At 40.9% G+C, this 14,965-nt stretch overlaps 1 long non-coding RNA gene across 1 annotated transcript; it reads left to right on the top strand.

Moving 5' to 3' along the window:
* Positions 1-732: 732 nt before the first annotated feature.
* On the top strand, positions 733-11,232 carry LOC121029742 (uncharacterized). The gene is made up of 2 exons (XR_005789867.1): positions 733-1,057; positions 10,936-11,232. It is a non-coding gene; the product is annotated as an uncharacterized LOC121029742 (long non-coding RNA).
* The last annotated feature ends 3,733 nt before the right edge of the window (positions 11,233-14,965 follow it).

Below are 14,965 nucleotides of genomic sequence, written 5' to 3'. Positions count from 1 at the left end.
CATTTTGCTTCAATCAGCTTTAGTGCTATGTTATATCATATCACCGTCCTGTGTTTTTCAGGGTTCCTTTTTGGTCTGTGGGAGTAAACGGGAGTTTTGCCTTGTGTATTAATTATTGAATTGCTAGGTAACAAACCATCTCCAAATTAATGGCTTAAAACAACTATGATTTCTTAGTGCTCACGAGTATATTATGGATGGGCTTGAGCATTGTGCTGACCTGGCCAGCTCGGACGAACTTGGCAGGGCTTACACTGTCATCTGTCATCAGCTGATGGTTCAGTGGGGACTGACGCAGTCTAGGGTGGTCTCACTTCCACGCCCGGTGATTGGCTGGCTCTTGGTTGGAGTGATGGGGTTGACTGGGCCACATTGTCTCTCATCATCTGGAGAGTTAGCCCAGGCTCATGTGAAGAGTGATGACAGGTTTCCAAGGAAGCCAGCAGCAGCATGCAAGACTGCTCAGGACTTAGGCTGACAAATGGTACAAAGTCCCTTCCTCTGTATTCTGTTGGCCAAAACAAGTCATAAGGCCATTTCAGATTCAAGAGCTGGAAAGTCACATAATAAAGAGTATGGATGCGGGACAGAGTGAAGATTTGGACCTATTTTTGCAACCACATCCTTTTTATTCTTTATGATGGTCTAGAAAGCAACCTGTCATATCCTTACACCTTATTGAATTTTATGAACCTTGCCCATGAATCAGTTTGTCTCTGACAGTAACCTGGATCTACCTTAATATGTATGCATCATCATCTCTAAGGCAATATTATAGGTTAGGAAAAAATCTGTGTTAAAAAGAGGGCGAAGGACACGTTGCAGAAAAATTTCTCAAATCTTTCAATATGTTTGTGTGCCTGTGAATGGTTTTTGCATTTCCTAATCTTATTTGATCTTATCTTCAAGGGGTCACGTGTGATCCAAGGATCAGTTGGTGGAAAATGGTGTTTCAAGCTGTGTTTCCAGTCTTGGGCATTCACCTATGAAGTGCAAGCTGTGGCAAGAATCAACCTTCTAGATCAAAGGGATATAATGACAAAAGAAAAGGACGAAGGTAAGGGAGGGGCATTTACACTCTTGGAACACCCAAACTTCCCCAATGAGGGAGTAAATGCCTCCATGTGGCTTCACAGCATCCTCAAATGCCTGAGAGGGAAATCAGACCCTCTTCTCCTGCATGCTTGCTCAATGCCACGCTACTGGTCAGTGTCACAGTTGAGATCCCACGGCTCCAGCTAATGCACAGAGTGGATGGATGCTCAATACAAGTAAGAGTTATTTGGTATTTTATTTTATTTTAATTTCAGAGAGAGAGAGAGAGAGCGAGAGCGAGCATGCATTTCAAGCAGGTTCCACACTCAGCACAAAGCCCAACATAGGGCTCAATCCCATGACCCTGGGATCATGACCTGAGCCGAAATGAAAAGTCAGATGCTCAACTGACTGAGCCACCCAACCCAGGTGCCCCAAGAGTTGTTTTGTTTTTTAAAAATTTCTTTCGTAATAAAAAGATGAGACTCTTGATTTTAACAACTAAGCTTAGTCGTGATACTATTCGCACCTATCCTAGTGACGCTGGACAAACGATTTACTAATTCTGGCTTCAGTGCCCCTATTAGCAAATTAAGACACTTAGATTAATTAAATAATTATTATTATAAGAGAAATGTTTTAATCACTTACTGGGTTAAGTTACCAGGCTCTTCCAGGTACTAAATCATTAGTGAAGACCGTACTCCTACCTTATGTCAGCAGTTTTTCCAGGAACTGATCTACAGAGAAGTCTTCTGTTCCTACGAACTGCCATTTTAAGGGAGGTGGGAGGTGTCTGACTAAGAAAATGTAAAACACTTATGAATGCAGCTACAGCTTTTTGTTGTTGTTGTTCTCATGGCCCCAAAAGTTACCTGTCACATCCCTATATCTTAACTGTGTTTCTTTTTTTTTTTTAATTTTTTTTTTAACGTTTATTTATTTTTGGGACAGGGAGAGACAGAGCATGAATGGGGGAGGGGCAGAGAGAGAGGGAGACACAGAATCGGAAACAGGCTCCAGGCTCTGAGCCATCAGCCCAGAGCCTGACGCGGGGCTCGAACTCACGGACCGCGAAATCGTGACCTGGCTGAAGTCGGACGCTTAACCGACTGCGCCACCCAGGCCCCCCTCTTAACTGTGTTTCAACTAGTGAATTAAATCAGGGAATATGACAGTGACCTGGGGGGCTACTTTTCTATTACGAGGTTGGAAAAGCCATGAGGAAGTGGCTCTTAAAGAACAAGAAGCCAGTATGCATAGTCAGAGAATATTCCAGGAAGGTGACACAAGATGCTGGCTCCAGGGGAGTTTGAGAAAGTAAAAGAAAGCAACAAATGTGAGTAGAGTAGACAAGGCATCAAGGGATGGCCTGAAGAGGCTGGTGTGAAGACCTGGGGCTAAATCATGGAAGGTTCTGGAAGCCAGATGACAGCATTTGGATTGTATCCCAACTGCCTGGGAAGCCGTCACAGGTTTTTAAGCATGGGAGTGGTATGATCTTATGTATGAGCATTAACTGTATTAACCTGTCTGTTGTAGAATGCATGGATTACAGGGGACAAGAATGGAAGCAAGGAGATCATCCCCGGGCTACTATAGTGGTTTAGGTGGGAGATGGTGGCAGCAGGGTGGCTCGAGCAGAGGTGCAGAGGGGTGAATATACTTGGCAGTTGTTTCAGAAGTGAAGTTGAAAGGACCTGATGAGGATGCATTAAACCTGAGGAGTGCAGGAAAGAGAGGAGGTGAGGATTATCATTCAATTTGGAGTTTTGAGCAATTGGGTCGAGGTGGTTTTATTTGCTCATGGAGGTTGAGAAACCGGCAAAAAAGAAAAAAGTCTGCTTTCACCACAGTAAGGGTGTGTGAAGACTGAATGTTCCAAAGTGGCCACCACAGTCTCTTACAATGTGATCTTGCTGTTTGCCCTGCAAGAAGTACAGTGTAATTCCCTTTCTATGAATCTGGGTTGGTCTTAGAGACTCCCTTATAACCAGAAGGTAGTGGAATTGATGCATGACTTCCAAGGTTAGGCCAGAGGAAGCTTTGCAGAGGAACGCAGACCTCTGAAAACAAGGTCCAGCTTTTTCCTGGCTTCTAAGAGAGGGGACTTGATTGGGGGCTGTGGCTCCCCTTGCCCTACCGGGGTTTGACAGGGACTGACCCTCAGAACAGACTTCCACCAAGGAAACTCTGGGGCTGGTCAGCTCGCCTCAAGCCTCATTCCCTTGCTGCTGTCCTCTCCAGACCACTATCCTCTCTCCCTTATCTGCATGATGCACATCTCCAGTCAAGCCCCCATCCTACAGGCCCCCATCCTCTGCCACACTCACACCCCGCTCCCACTCAGCTTCTCAGTTCCCCTAGCCCGCCCTGCCTCTGTCAAACTTCCACCCCCACCTCTTGCTCTGGGTCTTTTATTTACTAAGAGCCTTTTCTGAATATGTATTCTACACCCTTCTCACCTTAATCGGACCTGATTTTCCCTCTTGACATCATTTGCCTCCATCTCAAGCACAGGGCCTGACTTCTTGGGTACCCAGAACTCTGTGCTAGAAAGAGGGGCCAAAAGGGATCCTGCTTCATCTGCCGCCCCTTGTCCTAAATAACCTCCCTTCCTCCTCCACCAAGCCTGCACCATGTGGCCAAGCCATCTCCCTCTTGCCCTTGGCAAAGTACATCTTTGGACTGGAAGACCACCTCCATACTCTTTTGGGGTCTCTCTCACAGCTTCTTCTATACCCCATATCTTTTCCTCTTCCTAGGCAATTTCACTTAAAATAATTTTACGTGAGCACTATTTTTTGAGGTGGAAACATGGCGGTGAATAAAGGTGCTTCATTCTTGCCCTCACGTAGCTTATAATCAACTTCGGTGTCTATATTCATATTGATCACTTACCCAGATAGCTTGTGCAAAGCCATTTAATAGGAGCTAAAGAAAGTATTTGATTGTAAAAACTGTGTTTCTTCTTTTTGCAGTTGTTCCAATACACATATATGGAACACGTATATGCTTATATAGACTGCATACTCCCTTGTCTGGGCCTCTGTAGCCCTTCGACCATTTTCCTATTTATGATGCTTTTGTTACTGTGCCAGTATTTCAGGTATGCATCTACTCCTAAAGCACACCCTGAAGAATATCTTGAGGGCCAAAACCATGTCTAACTCACCTTCCTTTTCTTTCCCACCTTTGCTTAGTACCAATAATGGCTCAGTGCATGTAAAATAACTGTAGCCTTTGCTGACCAATATAATTTATTTTATGGATTATTACAAAACTATACACTTAAAAGTGAAAGGTAAAGTTATTATCAATGTCATGCTGTTTCTATGATGACAGAAAGTCCTCTTATTAACACATATTTTGCACATAATTTCTCTCTTAGGTGCAAAAGCAGATGATCATGGCCTCAGTAGCTAGGGGTTGTTTCCAGTACTCCTAGAAAGTTAGAATCAGCTCCAAATAATGCTTTCTGGCGATGCCTACTATTTGAGTGTGTGTGTTGGGGCGGAGTAGGGGGGAGAGCTGGGGAGGGGAAATGATAGACATAAAGACTTTGGGTAAATTCATGTTTTAAAAACATGATATATTTGCTGACTGTATGACATTTTTGTCCCATGGTTTACTTTTATTTATTTTGTTATTGTTTCTTATTCCCACTGAAGAGGGAAACACTCAAGTTGTACTGAAGAACCTTATGGGTGAGGCAAGGTCTTAAGTGGGAAGCTCCTTTCTCAGCTCCTTTGTACAGTCAGGGGGTAAAATCTACCCTTGCCAGCTGGGAACGCAGCCCACAACTCTGACAAAGAGGCATTGGAGGGTGTGATCTCCCTTTGGAGGAAGCATGTTTCACGTGTGTCTTGTCCATATCAGAGAGGAACGTAGAGAGGCATGTAGGCGTGTGTTGGGCTGCCTGACACACCTTTCCGTGGAGGATCTTTCTTACACCTGTCTCCACTTACCTGAGTGTCAGAGCTGGGGTTTATTCTAGGTTCTTCCAGTGGCTTTGCTGACGGCCCGGGCAGGAGGCCTGAGGTCGATACACTGCGAGGATCGTTTGGTGTGGCCATGTTTGTATGTGTTCACATGTGTTTCTGTGTGTTGACTATGAGTGCTCTGTATCCTTGCCAGAGCATCCGGCAAAACACAGACATCTCTATGGAAAACTGTATCTGATCTTTGAAGTTTTCTTCATGGTTCGCAAAACCTATGTGGGAGTTTACTGATTCTTGACATCTGAAGTTTGGGCAGTGGTCCTAGGGTCTTCTCATTAGTAATCCCACACTGGAAATGCCATTATTAACTGAAGACAGATTATACCACCCAAAAACTGCCATGTGTCTCTCATTTAGCTTCTTGCAATAGCATCACAGTTAGGATAAATGGCCCAACTCCTTCTTGGAGCTGCCCTAGAGAGCACCAGAGCCTGTCTTGGTGGGCGAGAGAGTCTCATCCTTTACCTCTGGAGCAGAGCACGGACTGAGTGATAAGCAGATTTCAACAGGAGTAAAAACCACCTCTCCCAATCTAAATCGCAGAGCTCCAATCAAGGACCTTGATGACAAGTGAAATTAAATAAAACATGAGCGATGAAACACTGTAATATGTTTACGGTGAGCTAGTCCAGACAGCTGATAATTAACTGTTGCCCAAACAGCAACTTGGCAGTGGATGGCTGTAGCCAGGACACAAAGCAGTAGTGAATTGAAAGTCCTGGTAAAGATCTTTGTATCCTTGGAAGGAGCATGTGTCCTTCAACAGGAAACCTTCAAGTGCATAGGCTACCTCTGGGTCTGGATTCTGATCCCTTGTTGGTTTTTGGCTCACACATTCCGATCTGCCGTGGTAACGCTGTTTATGCTGGGCAGTCCCAAAGCAAATGTCTCTGTGTGTTTTTTTCCTGGACTACCACCCACAGAACCTACAAAATCTGAAAACAAATAAATGCAGATGCACACAATTTAAATAAGTTAAAAAACATGTTTTTATTATCTGCCTAGATTCTTACACTTAAAATAGTTTTGGTTTGAATCCTCTCCATACCCCTGTTTTTGCTGAATTTGAAGCAATACTGCAGAGAGGAAAGACAGTATTTAGAAAAGGAAACTGATTCTTCAAATGAGCTGAAATCAAATTCACATATAATAAGAAGCCAAGAAACTAAAAGGAGGCCTTGAAGATCCCTGGACTGTTTGCAATCTCAGCTTTCTTATCTGTGAAACGGAGCTTGGATCAGATGACCCTGTGGTTCCTTAGCTCTTCTGCTTCATGGACTATTATTGGAATAGTATTCAAAGAATGCGCACAAGTTAAGGCCAAACACGTGTGATTTCAAATGTGATTCAGAAATAGAATGAGTGATCGTACAATATAACCCCTAATCCAGATTTCCCCCATGCTTCCAGAGCTGTGTACATAGAGGTGATAGAGCCAAATCTCAGAAGGCCAGAATCTGGTTGATCAGACTTTTCAATTGATGACATGCTAATAAGGATGGGGATGCTTTGCATTATATTAATTTTTGTCCTTATTCCATTCCCCCAACCTCATCAGTACCCATTCTTCTGTATGTCCTTGCAATCCAACTTCCATTTATTTCTATAAAACGTGTACTCTTGAAAAATGTATAGTATTACTATGTTTTTTAAAAATTTCCATAAGGAATATTTGCTACAAATCTGTTTTACTTCTTTAAGTTATGCTTCAGATATCTATGAATGTTGATATATACATCAAAGATATATGTGCATATATACACTTCTCAAAATGACTCTCATTTCATTTAAGAAGAGTTCTTCAGACCACAGACCAACAATCATCCCTTTGAGTTGGTGGCCGTGGGTGCCAAGAGAAAAAGGTATCTTGGTCTGGGTCAATGGCACTAAAAATGCTCATTTCCCCAGCTTGCCATCCTTACATGTTCTCCTCTCATCTCTTGTGACATTTGTTTTCTTCCCAGTCCCTGGGGATTGTCTTCAAGCAGTTGCTTTTAGGGATTTGCAGAGTTTGCAATGTGATACTACTTCTCTTTTGTCTGAAGGCTATTCCTCTAGGGGAAAAGTGGTGATTTCCTAAAAATCCGTGCAAATGTGAAGAAAAGCTGTGTGTTTCTGGTTGTTGTTGTTTGCTACAGTGCAAAACAAAAATAGTGAAGAAAAAATACATCTCATTGCTTCTGATCACTGCATAGTATTCTGTTCATTGCATGTATGCCCCATTTTATTTATTCATTTCCTTATTGATGGAACTGCAGACTGCCTTGATTTTCACCCATGACCCTGCAAAGGATATCTTTATACAAGTCTGTGGGCATCTGCATGGAAATTATAACAGGACAATGTACTCAGGAATAGAATCGCTGAGTCCTAGGGTATCTGCATATTTAACTGCACTCACTGCTATGAGACTATTCACCATGAAATGAGTTCAGACATCCATCAGCAGTCCATGATGGTTCTTATTTCCACACACCTTTATATGATTTGGCTTTCCAATACTTGACAGTGTGATGGGGGTAAATAGTATCTTATTGCTGTTTGAATTTGCATCCTCTAATTACTCTGGGGGTTGAGTATCTGTTATAGATTTGACAGAAACAATGCTGTGTTCACCACACCATTCTCTTTTTCTAGACAAGTGGAAAAGATACATTTTACAGCTTCTGTTATAATTATTACAAAATGTTTGTAATACTCAAATTATTTGTAATATTTGCAAATCATTAACAATTTTCAATAATTTCGTAAATATGTAAATTATTACAGTTACAAAACTTCCATTACATGTATGTTCACATAAATGAGTCTGGGCCATCCGAATGTGATGGGAGTGTGATTAATATTAACATTTGCTATTTTCTGGGAGATTCTTACTTGGCTTTTCTTCTCCCTCCTCTATATAATTGTGGGTGGGGGGAAGTGGCAAGCCATTCTCAGTCTTGTCTTAAGGAATGTACCATTTGCAAACATCACATCCTGACCCAGGGGTTGAGAGACCTGACAATATAACAATATATTATAACAATGTAACAACAACATAGGGGATCTCACTTTACAAAGTTTCAACCAAAACTTGACAATGAGCTGTATGAGAAAATACATTATTTACTAAGGTTTCTTCCAGTTTAGGAAATCTTTATGATATTATACTCAGATTCAGGGAGGAACAAAAGTAGTGAACTGCTTTCAAGGAAGGACTATCCAATGGTATCTGAAGTTGGCACTGGTGTGTAATCAGATTAGTGGTTGCAGCCTTCCTTAGAAGCCAACAAGGAGAAACAATCTGGCTTGGGCTTTACTAAAAATGCTATATTTATAATGCTCTGTCTTAGAAATTCACTCTTTAGAAAAATTATGTTTATTCTACGAAGCATCAAAATTTTAGGAGTAAGGAGGTGTGATCACATGTGAGCAGTTATTCAGTATTTTACCCCAGTGGATATGCAGCCCAAAAGGTTTCTTGAGTAAGTTTCACTATGTTAAGAAATAAAATTTTATCTGTTTCTGACAGGAGGGAATAACAGTCTTACCCTTAAAATAACACAGTCCATTGTATTTATTTTCTTGGATACACTTCATTATCCAACATCAGGCACATTTCTTTGCTCTAGGGGTTTATGATGCAACACATGGCCCTTGATTGCCTTATTGTGCACAGCTGCCAATTATTATTTTGTTCCTGTTTAAGAATTTGCGTTGTCTTTGGTCTAAAGCTGGGCATCAACAGAATTACTGGAGTGAATACACAGTGTATTTTTAAAAGATTCAAAAATATATATGGCCATAATTTTAGTTATTTCCAAAAGAACTTCCACCCCTCCCTGCCTCACACCCATATTAAATTGAGAGAAAAAAAAAAAACACAGTCAAACTCTTAAACTTGAGTTTTTTTCAGTTCCTCAAATGTTTACACCATGAGATTAATACAGTTGTTTACAGGGTAGTCTCCAAAGTTGAGTGCAAAATGCCCGTGGGTTGAACAAGCAGCCCAGTGGAAGTGGAACAAGCACTTCCCAGTGCGGGAAGAAAATGTCAGGACTTCTACTCATCTATTTTTTAATCTAAAAATTAAGAAAGAATTAAGTATTGCTAGTATTTACTGTTGCTATTGGCCCCTTGCTTTCTCTGCCATGGTGCCGTGAGCAGGGTTTCCTGAGGGAATGGCGTGTCCACTTTTATTATAAAGTTTGGGAGCGCCTGGGTGGCTCAGTCAGTTAAGCATCCGACTTTGGCTCAGGTCATGATCTCGCGGTCTGTGGGTTTGAGTCCCACGTCGGGCTCTGTGCTGACAGCTTAGAGCCTCGAGCCTGTTTGGAATTCTGTGTCTCCCTCTCTCTCTCTGACTCTCCCCCATTCACCCGCTGTCTCTCTCTGTCTCAAAAATAAATTAACATTAAAAAAAATTTTTTTTTAAGTTTGAACTGGACAAGTTCTCACAAAATGGACAAGGAGCTTGAAGTGATTTTGAGAAGGAACAGTAAAATGAAGATGGCACTAATAATTCAAGCACTGGCAGGACTGGTGCTGATCAATGCCTAGTGCCTAGCCCCAGTCCTTCATTAGGTTGGTCAGATTGGACAGGAAGGTGACAAAACTAAAAATTACCGAGAAGACTATTCGAAGGGTGGATTTATAGGCATTCATATTAATGATGATCCTACCATGAGCATATATTGTACTTTGAAATATAGAGACCCTTACAAAGGAGCAAAGGACCCTCAGACATTTACAGATCCTTGGTAGCTGACCTCTTGGCTGGACTCAACACTTGCATTCCTTTGCCTTCATCATATCTGTTCATTGTCCCACCTGCTGGCCGGGCACTAATACTGTACTTTATGAAACCTAGGTGCCACTTGACTACAGTCAAGGTCATTTCTATGCAAGGGGACTGGGTGTGGAGTGTCAATGAATCGCTGATGCACCTAGAAACGGAAAAACAACTAGAAATTTCATGATGGGCAATAGCACCATCTTAAATGCAAAGGTCTGGCACCATTAGCTGGTACTGAAATTTTATTAGGGGCATAGAAAGGCACAGAAACAGAAAAGTATGATATATAATAAAATCTATACCTAAAATGAGCCTCAAAATATTTTTCAATCATATAAAAATGTTAGGTGATAAGAAAATATTGTGTCAATTTAATTGGTGCCATGTTTTCTCCTTAATGGGGCATAAAATAATGATGGAACGTAGCTGTAATGAAATCTAGTAGTAATTCTACATGTCTTGCCCTTCATCTCTGAAGCAAGTAGGAGACAAAATTCTACACCAATTTTTCACAGAAATTGGCTTAAAGTCCTTACAGATTTGGTGGAAGAAAATAACCTCAACATCCCATTACTGTTTCTTTCCAATTGAAGTACTAGATTTTATATGTCCTATTAAAATATTCTCTCTCACCAGGTAGCTCTTTAGCTCCCCCCTGCTTCAGAACCCCCAACATGGTCTGTCAAAAAGTCGTGTGGGTATAAGAGGTATAATAAGAAAAGTATGTGTAAGGATAAATGAGAGCTGACAACTGACATGCCACCCACTTCCCACTAAATGATAGTGGTTATTTGCCAAAACCATGGGGATTAAGTCCCTTACATAACCTTTTATATCACCTTTAATAAACATGGCACACAAATCACAAACAGACCTCAAACAAATGCCCTTGAGAGTTGCAAACACTGATTCATCCAAAGTTTAAGAAAGTTTTGGTGATAGCGATGTGTTTTAATGTGTTCACCTCCAGACCAAAATTCCCTTCTTCCTGGATTAAAACTGTTCCACGTTTAAGTGGGTACGGGTAAGTAAGAACATCAGATTGAGTGGAGTGATTAATGGTATAATAAAAAGCTGGGTACCAGTTAGGTTGAGACATTAAAATGTTACTTTTTTTTTCAGTATCCCCAGAGTAAGAAATTCCAGACCAAAGTCAAGGCTGGACAGCTTCATGGATTAGCATCTATTAGATGTTTCATACTTGGAGCTTATACCGTAAAGTAGCATGGTCAACACACCAGCTCTTACACTAGCATAAGGACTACACCTGCATACTCTTGATTTACTTTAATGTTTTCTTTCCTACCCCAAGACTGGAAAAAGCACCAGTTTTGAGATTGTGTCTGATTTTTCATCCCTTGTGTGTTCCTACAGCTTTTTCCTTCTATGAGTCTTTAATAAAATGGCTGAACACATTTACTTTCTTTGTTCAAATTTGTCTCATTTTTACCTTGAACAACTTTCTCCGTAAGCAAGATCTCTTTCTAGCCAATCCCAGAGAGGAGTTCTGTGTGTAATAGATAAACTTGGTCCTCTAAATCTCTTAGGCTTTTATCAATAGTGCACACTTGGCAAATTGTATGTTGATACCTTTGCGTGGCACGCATGTCTTTTCTCCTTGGTTAAAACTGAGAGCAAACTGACAGCAAGAAGCCTGTCACCACATATGACATAACAATCCATGCAGTTGCTAATTTAGTTTTTCTTCTCCCTGTGTCTCCCCCCTCCCCCCAGCCCCTTGCCCAAATAAAGTTTTGCTTTTGAGTACAAACTTGCTCACAGTCATTTGCTCTCCTTGAGTTTTGTAAACACCTGAACTCACAGAAGAATTATGCTGAATTATGCTGAATTATTATGTCTCTAGAAGAGAAGGGAAGGAAAGGGAAGGATGTGCTCAAGAACAGGAAAAATGGGGGCGCCTGGGTGGCTCAGTCAGTTGAGCATCTGACTTCAGCTCAGGTCATGATCTCATGGTTTGTGGGTTCAAGCCCCGTGTCGGGCTCTGTGCTGACAGCTTAGAGCCTGAAGCCTGCTTCAGGTTCTGTGTCTCCCTCTCTCTCTGCCCCTCCCCTGCTCATGCTCTGTCTCTCTGTCTCAAAAATAAATAAACATTAAAAACGTTTAAAAACGAAAAAGAAGAAGGAGGAGGAGGAGGAGAAGGATGAGGAGGAGGATAGAAAGAATGGCAAGAGAAAGCTACTTCCTAGCTTGGGAAAGTAGAGAGGAATACAGGTATTTCCGCTAGTGGGGAAATTTGATCCTGAGAACTTTGGAGGAAAGGGCAGAACCTCCGAGGGAAACACAAGGGTATATCTAGGGAAGCTGGAACAATTTTGGCAAACACTGCACTCACATGCAATCCATCAGCAAACTGGACTTCAGGCTTGGAAACTTGAGTATATCCATGATGACGATGGACTGAGGACGAGACACTCTTCCTTATCTGGTAAGTATCACTGGAAGCTACAAGTTTTCGTGAGACAATTAGGGAAGGGGATGGAGCCTCAACAATGACAAGACAGCCTCCCACCAGCTTGACCAAATGGGAACTTCATATTAGTTAATTTACAAAACAAAACAAAAAAAACCCAAAAAACTAAAGAAACACACTCTTTTGTAGTCACATTTGAGTTGGTACAATAATACTGGACCTGCTAAATAGGAATTTTTGTAGTTAGATAAATTCCTACTAGTGGGCTCTGAAATCATAGAAATATTACTCATGTAGCACACTTACTGAGAAAGTATTTATTTATTTTTTTAGAATGTGTTTGTTTTTAAAAGCCTCAGAACTAATTTCCTAGTCTCTTATCCAAGTAGAAAATTGCATGACATATCTGATAATCAGCCTGATGGATAGTCCCTGAAGAAGAATTTTTGTCATTCACTTGGGTGGTGAAATTATGTGTGCATTGTTAAGTTGGCAGTTGTGATTTTGGAAAGTAGCATCTGGCAAAAGATATAACACCAAAATATACTATGACTGTGATAAGCTGGAAAAGTGGTGTGAAGTACTCATAATTAACTAGATGTGAAAGAGAATCAGCATAGAAGAGAGAGAGAGAGAGATTGAAAGCAAGACTCTTTAAGAGTATAGACTGTGTGCATAAATAATGGGCAGCATTTAATTACAGGGTAGTCAGGGTAGAAAACGATCTGTCACAATAACAGGTTCTCAGAGAGTAACTGCTCTTAGCAGAGCAGGTATAATACTGTGAACAGTTTATCAGAGGATGACCTCTTCATGCCTTCACGTATTTATTCCCTCAAAGAGAACCCGGACAGCTCTTGGAGTCACACTGCCAAGGTTTGAATCCTGGCTCAGATATATATTTTTTAAATGTTTATTTAGAGAGAGAGAGGGGGAGAGAGAGAGAGAGAGAGCATGCACACATTGGGGAGGGACAGAGAGAGAGGGGGAGGAGACAATCCCAAGCAGGCTTCATGTTGTCAGCACAGAGCTGAACAAAGGGCTCAATCTCATGAACTGTGAGATACGACCTGAGCCGAAATCAAGGGTCGGATGCTTAACCAACTGAGCCACCCAGGCACCCCTTGGTTCAGATATGTATTACCTGTGTGACCTTTGGCTGATTTCTTAACCTCTCTGTCCCTTGATTTCCTTATTTGTGACATGGGGATGAAAATAACACTAATGCCACTGGATTGTTAAAAGATTTAATAGAGTTGATATTTATAAAGCACACAGAACAGTTTCCAGTCAAGTGAGCGCTATATAAGTATGTGTTAAATTAAACACATTCACTCAACATTAATTTATTACTACTAGATTTAAACCACTTCTTTGGGCACCATAAGGATGCCAAAACATATAAGACATGGTCCTTGTCTTCAAGGAGTTTACGACTTCACAGAGGAAACTCTGGAACTATATACAAGTCTGAAATTACTACTTTAAAAGTGTTTGGAAAGTAGGTCAGCAGAGACAAAAAGATGATTGAAGGATAGGGTTGTGCCATAGATCTTCCACGGTGACGATGTAAAAGGATTTCTGGTTTAGTCTGGAATGTAGGAAAATAGACACTTTTCTTCATGACTAGCTGTACTCTGTTGGAATAGAAGTTGGAAATAAAAGTAGACCAGCGTTATTTCATGAGGATTTTAAGTTGGTGGAAGAAGAGCTTCCTGGCAGAGATAACTGTCACATGTAAGGATATGTGACATCCATGGGAGGTCTTGAGTATAAAGAGGCTGCCTCTCAGAGTCTTGCTCAATCAGTAGTATAGCAATAGAAAATGCATGATATATCCATTTTCATATAATATGGGTGAATTTAACATTATTAGCTCATTTATGGGTCTCAAATAATCTTATCAAGTATAAAAATTGGGGCGGAATACAAGTTTCGGTATTTTCACTTCAGATGCATTTTCCTGAATATCAGATAGTATTTTAATGTCATTTTTATACAGATTTTTGTGCTGTGAACTTTTAAGTAGTGTATGCTTGGGAAACATCACCTCCATTTTCTCTGCAGATGGGCCCAGTGTGAACTGAAGTAAACCCTAACTAATCACTACTGGAGAATTCTAGCTGCCTCCAATCTAGATGAAATAATCTCTCTGCCACTTTTCACAAAGGGAAAGACAGATTTACCTACTGCTTCTTTATAATACACTTTTAATTTTTTTCAAAGCAACAGCAGAAAGTTGGTAGGGTAGACCTTTATGCTGGGTTCCTACTGTTAGAGTTTATGCAGAGCAGCAAGAAGGGAAGAAGTCTGAGAGAGAAGCAAAGAAAGGAGAATTTCGACCAGAACACAACAGAAAAACCACTACCACGACAAATGATTTCCGCGGGAATAAAGAAAAATAAATAAGCCAACCAAAATCTAACAATAGCCAAACAAATTACAACAGGGAAGTTTTAAAAACACACAACAAGATAAATAAGAAAAAATTGTAAAGGACAAAAATATTTGTAAAATGTGTTTTTAATGAAAATGAGAATTGCAGAAATAGCTCCCTTTTCTGAAATATCAATAATCATTGAGAGATGACAGCAGGGAAGAGTGAAAATGCAGGAATGTCTGGATCCTGCTTGGCACTGGGCTCCATTCTCGAAGGCAGAAATAGCATGCCAATATGCTTTTTCATGAGAAATCTGAACACAGTGGATTCCTTCTCCCAGG

The sequence above is a fragment of the Herpailurus yagouaroundi genome, unplaced genomic scaffold (assembly GCF_014898765.1).
Source record: "Herpailurus yagouaroundi ecotype Mexico unplaced genomic scaffold, PumYag 139, whole genome shotgun sequence".
In the NCBI taxonomy this organism is placed as follows: Eukaryota; Metazoa; Chordata; class Mammalia; order Carnivora; family Felidae; genus Herpailurus; species Herpailurus yagouaroundi.
Note: the sequence above shows the minus strand (reverse complement) of the source record. Positions and strands in the feature narration are given on the sequence as shown.